The sequence below is a fragment of the Mus musculus genome, chromosome 11 (assembly GCF_000001635.26).
Source record: "Mus musculus strain C57BL/6J chromosome 11, GRCm38.p6 C57BL/6J".
Lineage (NCBI taxonomy): Eukaryota > Metazoa > Chordata > Mammalia > Rodentia > Muridae > Mus > Mus musculus.
In genome coordinates, this window is record NC_000077.6 from 72,613,895 (window position 1) to 72,627,092 (window position 13,198).

The 13,198-nt window shown below is 39.9% G+C and overlaps 1 protein-coding gene and 1 non-coding gene across 2 annotated transcripts in view; one reads left to right on the forward strand and one right to left on the reverse strand.

Moving 5' to 3' along the window:
- Ube2g1 (ubiquitin-conjugating enzyme E2G 1) overlaps nt 1-13,198 on the forward strand; it is a 79,221-nt gene that overhangs the window by 6,634 nt on the left and 59,389 nt on the right. The window lies entirely within an intron of this gene.
- Nucleotides 2,112-2,256, reverse strand: Gm24143. The gene has a single exon (XR_003949917.1). It is a non-coding gene; the product is annotated as a small nucleolar RNA SNORA38 (small nucleolar RNA).

Here is a 13,198-nt window from a genome sequence, read left to right on the forward strand (position 1 = left end):
GGAATTGAACTCAGACCTTATAGGAAAGCAGCAAACACTTTGCTTCTGAGCCATCTCTACAACCCGTATTAAAAATACCAAATTAACATTAATGAAGCAAACATGGTTTGGAGAGGTATTGTATGGTTTAAAGTCGCTCTAATTAAGGAAACATCCAGTAATTATTTGCTTGATGTATTGTAATATGGAATCTGAAGAAAGCCTTAACTTTTGGTGAATAAGAGAACTTTAAAAAAAAAAAAAACTACCGCTCCCCCCCCTTCTCTGGCCCCATTCCTTCCATATTTATTTCATATGTGTGGATCCATTGTTACTGTCTTCAGACACAGCAGAAGATGGCATCGGGCATCAGATGCCCATTACAGATGGTTGTAAGTCACCATGTGGTTGCTGGGAGTTGAACTCAGGACCTCTGGAAGAGCAGTTGGTGCTTTTTTTTAAAAAAAAGACTTATTTATTTATTTATTTATTTATTTAATGTATATGGGTGCACTGTAGCTGTACAGATGGTTGTGAGCCTTCATGTGGTTGTTGGGAATTGAATTTTTAGGACCTCTGCTCACTCTGATCAGCCCTACTTGCTCTGGTCCACTCCACTTGCTCAGGTACACTGTAGCTGCCTTCAGACGCACCAGAAGAGGGCGTCAATTCTCATTATGGATGGTTGTGAGCCACCATATGGTTGCTGGGATTTGAACTCTTTGGAAGAGCAGTCAGTGCTCTTACCCACTGAGCCATCTCACCAGCCCCCCAGTTGGTGCTCTTAACCACTGAGCCCGTAAGTGAACTTTCTTAATGTTGAGGACTAAAACAGTTTTTAAGCAGTAGATATTTAGTGAATAGTTTCAATAATAGAAAATTTAGGTATTTATAAATGCTAATTTGATTTTTAAAAATGTAAATAAAATACTTTCGAATGAAATATACTTTCTGCATTAGTCTTTATAATGGATGACCTCACTTCTATTTCTTCCTTTTTGGTTTTTGAGACAGGGTCTCATTATGTAGCTTTGGCTAGCTTGATGCTTGTTGTATAGACCAGGCTAGCCTCAAACTTACAGAGGAACACTTGCCTATGCCTTCAGAGTGCTGGATTTAAAGGCATATGCTACCATACTTATATAACCTATTCTAAATCTAAAATACTGGTTGATATGTTTAAGTGTTGAACTAACCATGGCTTTTAGATATTTATCAGCACATTAATATATTTACTATAAAGCAGTACTAACAGTTCCATATGTAGCTTACTTAAAATAATACATAAAATAAAAAAAGTCATTCCAATTCATAACTAGTGTGTATGTAGTATTATCTGTAGGTGGTGTATTTCCACATGTTTGTAAATTAATGACCCCTGGATTATTACTAGAATGAAAGCATAATCCATAGAAGAAAATATTGGTACATTAGACATTATCAAAACTAAAACCTTTGAAAACTTTTAGGGAGATGAGAAGATAGACTACAGGGTTGAGAAAGATGGCTCTCAGAAAGAATGCTTGATGCATAGGTATGAGTTCAAGTTCCTAGCACCCATGCAAGAACCTATAGCTGCAAGTATCTGTAACACCAGCATAGATGAAGATGGAGACAGGCTTACATCTGGATCCCTGGAGTTCCTTGGCTAGCCCCTCTAGCCAAGTGAAAACAGGGAGCTTTAGTTCAGGTTCAGTGAGAAACCCTGTCTCAAGAGAATAGAGAAAGGCTCTTGGATCCTTTTGTACGCTAAGCATGTGGAGGTATGAGTCCATATACCATTTACATAACCACCGCCTACAGATAATACTGCATACACACTAGTTATGAATTGGAATGACTTTTTTATTATATATTATGTGTGTTTGTAAGTTCATGCATGTTACATCATGCATATGAGAGTTCAAGGACAAATTAAAAAAAAAATAAAAAAAATTTTTATTCTGAAGAAAAGGTGGAGAGAAAAAGGGTCAAAAAGGCCTCACATGGGAGACCTAACCTTGTCCCATCCACAGATCCCATTTAGACAACTCTACTACTTTTTCACTATAGGCTTCTCTCAGAAACCATTCCATCACTCAAAAAACTCTAAGCTCTCCTGGGAAAGATGAGATACAGCATAATTATCACTCCTCTGTGGGATGGTTGATCCTGAGCCTGCGGGGGGGGGGGGGGGGGCAAGCTGGTTCCAGACCTTCCCAAATCCACCGCATTTCTTTGCCTCCGATTCTTATGTGTCCAAGGACAGGGAACCAAAACCACGCCCTTGTAGGAGGATCAAGGACAACTTTGTAAGAGTCTGTTTTCCCTTCCACCTTTGTGTTGGATTCAGATGTAAGTTACACTTAGGCCATCAGGCTTATATGGCAAATGCTTTTATCCAGTGATCCTCTCTAGTCCTAGAGTATCAGTTCTCAACCTTTTGGGGGTTAGATGTCTCAAGCTACCCTTTCACAGGGTCAGTGAAGACCAACAGAAAACATAGATACTTATGATTTATAACAGAAGCAAAATTACAGTTATGAAGTGGCAATGAAAATAATTTTATGGTTGGGGGTTACAATAGGATGAACTATATTAAAGGGTCACAGCATTAAGAAGGTTAAGAACCACTGTCTTTGCAAGATGTGTTTGGCAAATGCCAATGTGTAAGAAACTGAACTATATAGTAAAAACCAGTCATTTAGGAACAAACAAAAGACAGACATTTCACTAAAGAAGGATGGATACACAGATGTTAAATAAGCAAATGAAAAGATATTTGGTATTAGTAGACATTAGGAAAATGCAAATTGAAAGCACAATAAGACATTACCACATAACTATTAGAATAGCTAAAATTAAGATATGTGTAGATGGGCTGGAGAAATGTGGCTCAGCAGTTAAGAGCACTGGCCGCTCTTCTGAAGTTCAATTCCCAGCAACCACATGATGGCTCACAACCATTGGTACAGCTATAGTGTACTCATATACATAAAATTAATAAGTAAATCTTTTTTTTAAAGATGTGTGTAGACATAGTCATCAAATGTTGGCACAGATACTAAGAGAATCTTTCATATATTACTGGTGGAAATATGGGGTGGTACAATCATAGGAAATCTTTTGTAGTTCTTTTCTTTCCCCTTTTCCCAGTTTATGGTAGCCAAGGATGACCTTGAACCTCTGATCCTCCTGTTTCTACTTCCCATGGGTTGGGGTTATAGGCTTGTGCCACTACACAGAAGTTATTTTTGTTTCTTTTATTGGCAAAACAAATTTATTCTTGTAGCCATTTTAAATTTATTTATTTTATGTTTATGAGTATACTGTCCCTGTCTTCGGACACTAGAAGAGGTCATGGGATCCTATTTACAAATGGTTGTGAGCCACCACGTGGTTGCTGGGAATCGAACTCAGGATCTTTGGAAGAGCAGTCAGTGCTCTAAACCTCTGAGCCATCTCTCCAGCCCACTCTTGTAGCCATTTTAAACCTTTAATTTTAAATTAAATTTTAGTTTGTATGTGTTTGGGCATATGTGCTATGGTATTCTTGTGGGGATCAGAGGGGCAACTTGCTGGATGGAGTCTCTTTTCTCCCTACTATGCAGGTCTCTAGACTCAAACTGACGTCCATTTAGTCATCTAACTGGCTCCTAGTTTACTTTTTGTTTCTCGTTTTTGTTTTTGGCCTTTTTCAGATGGGGTTTCTCTGTGTAGCCTTGGCTGTTTTGGAACTCACTCTGTAATCAGGCTGGCCTCTGTCTCCTGAGTGCTGGAATTAAAGACATGTGCTATTATGCCCTGGCTTCTTTTCACTAGTTGAAATTAGTGCAGCTGTAAATAAGTATATGCAAATATTTTAAGACTCTGCTTTCATTTCTTTTTTGTCTGTACCCACAAATATGGTTGTTTTATTTTTTGGTACAGGTCCCCACTATATAGCCTTAGCTGGCCTAGAACTCACCATGTATGCCAGAAAAGAAATGTACCTGTCTCTCTGCTTCTTGATTGTTGGGATTAAAGATGTGTACTACATCAGCAAGTCATGTCTTAATTTTTATTAGCTTTATTTATTTATTTATTTATTTTGTTTTGTTTTGTTTTTCGAGACAGGGTTTCTTTGTATAGCTCTGGCTGTCCAGGAACTCACTCTGTAGACCAGGCTGGCCTCGAACTCAGAAATCTGCCTGCCTCTGCCTCCCGAGTGCTGGGACTAAAGGTGTGCGCCACCACGCCCGGCTAGTATTATTTATTTTTGAAGAATATAAGTTTTCAGTAAAGCTGAGCAGTAGATACTATTTCCAATATGCTTCCTTTCTTAGGAGTAAACAGGTTCTTTCATGACCTATATCATCTACCAGAATATAGTTAATATTTGTTATTAAGAATAGCTTACAAGAAGTTCAAGATAACTGCACAGATGCAGCCGGTGTTTCCAAGCAGCCACCAAGATGGCTGAAGTGGAGAAGTGGATCTTCTGCAAATTCACCTGCCGTGGTGTGGATCTGGGTCAATTGCTGGACGTGTCCTATGAGAGCAAATACAGTTGTACAGTGCCTTCCAGAGGCAGTGGAAGCAGCACTTACACTACTCGAGCATATGAGAAAGACCAAGTAGGAGGTGCTACCCATGGAGAAGCCTGAGGTGGTAAAAATCTTCCTGAGGGACAAGATCATCCTGCCAGAGATGGTACGCAGCATGGTGGGCTTATACAATGGCAAGACCTTCAACCAGGTGGAGATTAAACAGGTGACATGCTACTACTTGTTTGAGTTCTCTAATATCTACATGCCTTTTAAGCACAGCTGGCCTGTTATCCTGCCACCTACTTCTGCTTTATCCCCCTCAAGTAGCTGAGGCAAATAAAGACTCATGTTTAGTCCTTGGAGGGGAAAAAAAGACTGGCTTACAGGTGGTGATTCAAGTAGTTCAACAGTGACTGATCCTAATGGAAAGGCCACAAATCCTGCTAGCTACTCAGTTTACAACCTGGCACTGGAGTCTAGGATTCCTAGAGAGTTGCTGGTCTTTAGTAAATGTTGGGATCCTGAAGAATAGATTTTAATGCCAATGAAGGAATGGATCTAAAACAGGTTAGATGAAGGTCAATGAAGTCAAGCAGGCAAAAAGCAAAAACTTACCTTATGTGACATTTTATGTGGGGCATAAGATTTAGGGTGGATCTTCCCACTTAAAAAAATGATCAAGAAAATTCCTCTCAGGCATGTCCTGCTGCTTGTGTTTTATTCTATTGCAATCAGTTGACAACCCAGAAGAATCATCACAGGTTTACCCTTTGATTTTTAGACCCATGAGTTCTAACTTTAAGAAAAACTATACTATATATTGGAGTCAAAGCCTATCCCACCATCAGGAGAACCCTGGTCTTTTATGTGTGTCTTTTTTTTTTCGGGGGGGGGGGTTTCGAGACAGAGTTTCTCTGTATGGTCCTGGCTGTCCTGGAACTTACTTTGTAGACCAGGCTGGCCTCGAACTCAGAAATCCGCCTGCCTCTGCCTCCCGAGTGCTGGGACTAAAGGCGTGCGCCACCACACCTGGCTTATATGTGTGTCTTTAAAAGGCCATCCCACTGTTTTAACAGGCCAGCTGTTCAGGATGGTGACAAACATGGTAAGAAGTGAATTATATGAGATGGCCTGCCTACACTTTTCTGGCTGGCTGTGAAGTGAGCTTCTTGGTCAGAAGCAATGCTATGTGGAATACCATGGTGGTGGATAAAATATTCTATAATTCCATGGGTTTAGTTTTGTCAGTTTTATATGCCAGAAGGCAAATCAAAAACCAGAATACATCGTATTTCACAAAGGACAAAACATTGCCCTTTCCACAATGGAAATAGTAGTCAACCTGCCACTTGGTTGCTAGCTGGACACCCAGGGGACTTAGTGTTGGTCTCTGCTGCTGGCAGATCTGGCACTTAGCTGTAGTGGGAGCAAGGTACAACCTCAGAACACCTAGGATTGTAGAGATCATGAAGAGAAGTTGAGGCTTCACACTATGTGGCAGAGTACCTGAAGACAAAAATTTAGATGAGGGTATTGGTGAAAGTGCAGCACAGTTGCAGTGGACATGCCAACATTTTGGAGATGCCTATACTGTGAGATGACCAGGATAGCAGCAGCTATGGAGTGGAGCCAGTCTGAGCCTACAAGAAAAGCTGCATGTGCTGTGGATGACAGAGCTGGATAAATGCTGCTGCCAAGGACCTTTGAAGCTCAGTGGATCCTGAGTGGGTCCTAAACATCAAGCAGTGACTCTACACTGTTGGACTTCGATTTGATTTGATTTGTAACCGCCCTGATTCTGACCTCTTAAAGTATGTAACTTATTTTTTATTTTTATGTGAGCCTAAAGTTGAGATATTTTGAAGTTTTAGAGTGACTTTGGATATTTTAAAGAGACTGAATTTAAAGTTTGAATTTTTTTTTTTTGTTTGTTTGTTTTGTTTTTCGAGACAGGGTTTCTCTGTGTAGCCTGGCTGTCCTGGAACTCACTTTGTAGACCAGGCTGGCCTCGAACTCAGAAATCTGCTTGCCTCTACCTTCCGAGTGCTGGGATTAATGGTGAGTGCCACCACGCCCGGCCTAAAGTTTGAATGTTTTGTTTTGTTTTTGTGACAGGGTTTCTCTGTGTAACCCTGGCTGTTCTGAAACTTGCTCTGTAGACCTGGCTGGCCTCGAGCTCAGAGATCAGCCTGCCTCCACCTCCTAAGTGCTGGTATTAAAGGTGTGTGTGCAACCACTATAGTGTTACCTTCATTGATTTTATTTTATTTTATTTTATTTTATTTTATTTTATTTTATTTTATTTTTTGAAGTGGGTCTGTCTATATAGGCTATCCTGATCTGGGGCTTGTTTATATTCCATGTTGCCTTCAAAACTTGTGCTCTTTCTGCCCCAGCTGCTGAGACTATAGCTATGTGTCACCTTGTCCCACTCAGCTATCTCTGTACTCACATACTGGGAACAGGAATCTATCTATCTATCTATCTATCTATCTATCTATCTATCTATCCATCCATCCATCCATCCATCAATCAGAGTTTTTGTAACAGCCTTGCTGCCCTAGAACTCACTCTGCAGGCTCAGCTGTTCTCAGACTCACAGAGATCTGCTTGTCTTTGCCTCCTGAGTGCTGGGATTAAAGGCAGATGCCATCACCTCACAAGCCTGTGGTTTTTTTTTTTTTTTTTTTTGGGTTTTTCGAGACAGGGTTTCTCTGTATAGCCCTGGCTGTCCTGGTACTCACTTTGTAGACCAGGCTGGCCTCGAACTCAGAAATCTGCCTGCCTCTGTCTCCCGAGTGCTGGGATTAAAGGCGTGCGCCACCACGCCCGGCTGCCTGTGTATTTTTATTTTGTACTTTGGGATAAAGTCTGTGTTGAGAGTTTTCCAGGGATTGAAGAGTTGGGTCACATGATGGTAAAGGCTTGGTAAAATAAGTGTTGCTCTTTTTACTATATTACCCTCTTCTGACTATTTTTTGTCAGTATATTATATAGACTCCTTTCTGAAGGCTTAGATTTTTTTCAAAACCTACTATATCTTTATCATAAATGCTTCAACCTCTCTTCTAACCCACCAACTAGAGGTAGGGGAAAGGGTGTTGTGGACCTGATTAGAAGTAGTTCCTTGGGGTGATTCCACTCTTCGATGTTAGGATATCAGCAGTCCATTTCAATAGTAAACACCATACATGAATCAGTAGTGGCAGTGTGATCCAGCAGAAACAGCAAGGCTCTGCCAAATTGGCACAAGTCAGGAAAGTGGCCAGAATGAGCTGGAATACCACAACAAGACCCTTTCTGTGTTTCTAAGACCAGCAGAGTATTGCAAGAGTGTGTAGCAAAGCAAGAGTGTTCTCACTGTGAGGTCCTATTTATATCCTTTCTAAACATCATGCACCAAACTCTTAAAAAGAAATTAGAGGGCTGGAGAGATAGCTCAGTGGTTAAGAGCACCAACTGCTCTTCCAAAGGTCATGAGTTCAAATCCCAGCAACCACATGGTGGCTCACAACCATCCGTAACAAGATCTGACTCCCTCTTCTGGTGTGTCTGAAGACAGTGTATTTATATATAATAAATAAATAAATCTTTAAAAAAAAAAGAGTTTGTTTATTGCATGTGTATATGGTGTGGGTGTGCGTGTGTGCAAGGGCATACACATATATGCTTATACATAAGCTTACATGTGTTCATTTCTTCCACTGTGGGTTTAGCGATCAAACTCTGCCAGGCATGTGTGGCATGTCAGGACAGCTAGGAAACTCTGTTTCAAAAATGAAAACGGGAAACAACAAAAGCCAAAAGCCAAAAGCCAAAATACCTGAAGTATATGCCCTGCCCTATCCCTGTCTTGATTGGTATACTCCCTTTTCCTCTTAGCCTTCCTCAAACTGGAATACTTTCACTTACTGTGTGTATTATTCCAGGCAGCCCTCAGAGACTATTTATGGGTCAAGTAATAAATAACATTGGAGTAAAAAGTGAGGTATTCTGACTGGTTTCCTTTAAAATGGTTCTTTTATAATTTCATTTGTAAAATGTGCCAGATAAAAAGTTATTTTTTTCTGTAGGAAGGGTAAGACAATACTCTGAAGATAATGTGGTTATATTATTTTAGAGTTATTTGAGTAGATAACATTGACACTGAAATTTAATTAAATATTTTCTTCAGTCTTGGGGGGCATAATTTTTACAAATAGTTTAAATTGGAGAATTAACAATGCCTAAAGTGAAATATTCTGTGAATCCTTTATTACTTCAAAATGTTATTTTAAATTTTTTTTTAAAAAGATTTATTATTTTAAACTGTTTTTTATTTATTTGTTTTAAGTGTGTTTATTTTTTATTTTATGTGTGTTAGTGTTTTGCCTGCATGTATGTGTGTGTGTGTGTGTGTGTGTGTGTGTGTGTGTGTGTGTGTGTTTTGGATCCCCAGAGCTGGAGTTATAGACAGTTTTGAACTGCCTTGTGGGTTCTGGGAATTTTTTTTTTATACTTTTTATTAGGTATTTTCCTCATTTACATTTCCAATGCTATCCCAAAAGTCCCCCATACCCTCCCTCCCATTCCCCTACCCACCCACTCCCACTTTTTTGCCCTGGCGTTCCCCTGTACTGGGGCATATAAAGTTTGCAAATCCAATGGGCCTCTCTTTCCAGTGATGGCCGACTAGGCCATCTTTTGATACATATGCAGCTAGAGTCAAGAGCTCAAGGGTACTAGTTAGTTCATAATGTTGTTCTACCTATAGGGTTGCAGATCCCTTTAGCTCCTTGGGTACTTTCTCTAGCTCCTCCATTGGGGGCCCTGTGATCCATCCAATAGCTGACTGTGAGCAAACACTTCTGTGTTTGCTAGGCTCCTGCATAGTCTCACAAGAGACAGCTATATCTGGGTCCTTTCAGCAAAATCTTGCTCTAGTATATGCAATGGTGTCAGCGATTGGAAGCTGATTATGGGATGGAACCCTGCATATGGCAGGCTCTAGATGGTCCATCCTTTTGACACAGCTCCAAACTTTGTCTCTGTAACTCCTTCCATGGGTGTTTTGTTCCCAATTCTAAGAAGGGGCAAAGTGTCCACACTTTGGTCTTCATTCTTCTTGAGTTTCATGCGTTTAGCAAATTGTATCTCATATCTTGGGTATCCTAAGTTTCTGGGCTAATATCCACTTATCAGTGAGTACATATTGTGTGAGTTCTTTTGTGATTGGGTTACCTCACTCAGGATGATACCCTCCAGGTCCATCCATTGGCCTAGGAATTTCATAAATTCATTCTTTTTAATAGCTGAGTAGTACTCCATTGTGTAAATGTACCACATTTTCTGTATCCATTCCTCTGTTGAGGGGCATCTGGGTCCTTTCCTGCTTCTGGCTATTATAAATAAGGCTGCTATGAACATAGTGGAGCATGTGTCCTTCTTACCGGTTGGAACATCTTCTGGATATATGCCCAGGAGAGGTATTGCAGGATCCTCCGGTAGTACTATATGCAGTTTTCTGAGGAACCTCCAGACTGATTTCCAGAGTGGTTGTACAAGCTTGCAATCCCACCAACAATGGAGGAGTGTTCCTCTTTCTCCACATCCTCGCCAGCATCTGCTGTCACCTGAATTTTTGATCTTAGCCATTCTGACTGGTATGAGGTGGAATCTCAGGGTTGTTTTGATTTGCATTTCTCTGATGATTAAGGATGCTGAACATTTTTTCAGGTGCTTCTCAGCCATTCGGTATTCCTCAGGTGAGAATTCTTTGTTTAGCTCTGAGCCCCATTTTTTAATGGGGTTATTTGATTTTCTGGAGTCCACCTTCTTGAGTTCTTTATATATATTGGATATTAGTCCCCTATCTGATTTAGGATAGGTAAAGATCCTTTCCCAATCTTTTGGTGGCCTTTTTGTCTTATTGACGGTGTCTTTTGCTTGGGTGCTGGGAATTAAGGTTAGGTCCTCTGGAAGAGCAGTTAGTACTCTTAACTCGTAGCCATCTCTCCAACTCCATATGTGTGAGTGTTAATGGGTGGTTTTGCCTGCATGTATGTTTTTTGTGCTATATTCATACTTAGTTGTCAGCAGAGGTCAGAAGGCATTGGATCTCTTGGAACTGAAGTTGCAGGTGTTTGTGAGCCACCATGTTAGTCCTGGGAACCAAATCTGGTTTCCTCTGTAAAAACAGCAAGTGCTGCCAACAGCTAAAGCATCTCCAGCTTCTTCTTATTTTTATTTATCTCTCTTGGTTTTTCAAGACAGGGTTTCTGTGTAGCCTGGAGGTCCTGGAACTTGCTTTATAGACCATGTTGGCCTCAAAGTCAGAGATCCCACTTCTTCTCCTTCCCAACTGCCAGGATTAAAGGTGTGTGCCACCACTTACAGCTTTTACTTTTTTTTTTTTTTTTTTTTTTAAGACAGGGTTTGTTTGTGAAGACCTGGCTGTCCAGAAGCTAGCTCTGTACACCAGACTGGCTTTGAAGTCACAGAAATGCACCTGACACTGCTTCCCCAGCATTGGGATTAAAGGAGTGGGCCACCACCCCCTGGCTCAGCTATTATTTTTATTTACGTGAATGTGTATAATTATATTTATGTGAATTCATGTATATGTGCTTGCCAGGTATATGCATACCTGCAGAGGCCAGAAGAGGGTGTCTGATTCTCTTTAGCTGAAATTACAGGTGGAATTACCACTTTACAAGGGTTCTGGGAACTAAACACAGGTTCTGGAGAGCAGCATGTGCTCTTAACCACTCAGCTTTCTTTCCAGCCTACTTTTAGGTAAAATTTAACTCCATTGAGAGTTTTCTAAATTAGTTATCTTAACAATGTTATATTGAACTTTTCCTTGCCTATCTGTCCTTTATTACTAGAATGACAATTATGCTTTTGTTTAGTACAGAAGACAGTCAACCTTTGTAATTACTATAAAATAATATAGTAGAGAGAGTTGGGTAAAATATTGCTGTGGCATTTGAGGTAGGACAAAACAGTAAAGTTGAAATGACCCATGGCACTTAAGTGTTGCAGGGTATTTGATCACACTGTAAACCCCCAAAGACTTTGTTATTTACCTAAAAGACCTTGTTGTGGTGTGTCTCAGCCCTTGCACACACCTCTACTCCAAGAGCTAAATAAAGTCAGTCCTAGGTCATGAGGCAGGGAGCAAGTAATCAGCCCACAGGGAGTGAACATAGTAAGCAGGAAGGAGGGTCTTTAAGTTGAAGGGTATTTAAGACAGTGTGGAGAAGGAGAAAGCTTTTTCTTTTTTTCTTCTGGGACACTGGTTGAAGAGGAATGTCAATTGAGTGTTTTTCTTTTCTACACACACACACACACACACACACACACACACACACACACACAAAAGTGAGGTTTAGGCAGGGTTTTGTTTTATTTTTCCAGAAGAATAAAAGCAAAACCCTGTCCCAACCCTCACCTGGGGATACTTAAAAGTGGTCCAGCACACTTGGGTGGTAGAGATGGATCAGCAGCCAATGCAGAACACTTAAGTTCTTGAAACTTCCCTTGTTAATCCTAAGACTTCATTAGGGCTTTCAAGAAGATGTTTACCCTACGTTTACTTTTAAGTAGGTCAGTTAGATTATATATATATAACTGCTTTATAGATCCTTGGCAGTGAATCAGTTTGAGATTTCTTGCTGCCATATTCAGCTTTGCCAAGATAAGTTTAGCTTTTTTTTCCTTTTTATCCTTCCCTCTCTCCCCCCTTTTTCCCCCCAGAGAATTGGCCAAAGGCTTTAACTAATCCATATTCTTGTAAACCAAGAATTTTTTTGTAGTCTAGGGATCTGTGGATGTGTTTGGATACCGACTGTAGTCTGAACATCATTTAATTACTTTCATCAATATTGTCCACATTTTTTTAAATTTATTTTTTTAATTAGGTATTTTCTTCATTTACATTTCAAATGCTATCCCAAAAGTCCCCCATACCCTCCCTCCTTGTCCACATGTTTAAGAAGGTATTACTTTAAAAGGATGGGAGAAATGGTTCAATAGTTAAGGGTATTTACATTACATAGAGGACCCCACATTTGCAGTACCCATGTGGTAGGGAGGGAGGATCCCTACATGTGGGAGGGAGGCTCACAACTGTAACTCCATTTCAAGGAAATGGAAACCTGATGCCCTCTTCTGGGCTACACTGGCACCAATATGATCTGTGACATACTATTTTAAAAGTATTAATTTAAAAATTAGCTTTCAAAGTAATAGGCTTTCTTACAACATTTTTAATACATATTTAGTTTTGGCTAATTCTCCCCCATATCTCTACTAACTTGTCTGCTCCTATCTCTATTTGCTTTCATATCTTATGTGTCCTATTGGCTCTCATCTTGCTCTCATTTAAATACACATATTTAACAATTAGAAACTAAGATCTGCATATGAGAGAAAATGTACTATTTGTCTTTCTGTGTCTGGGTTAACTCAGTATACTTTTATTTTCTCTATTTTCCTGTAAAATCTATATTTCATTTTTATTACAGCTGAATACAAATCCATAAAAATATGGAAAGCTTCATGAATTTCTATCACTCTAACAAAATATCTGTTTGAAACAATCGCAGTCCATATGCTTTTGGTGGAGAGACAAAAGGATAGTTTTTGAAAACTACTTGCTTATTTCATCCCTGTTTATTACCCTCTTGTGGCAACACTTTATGTATGTTTTGGGTTCTCTTATACTCCTC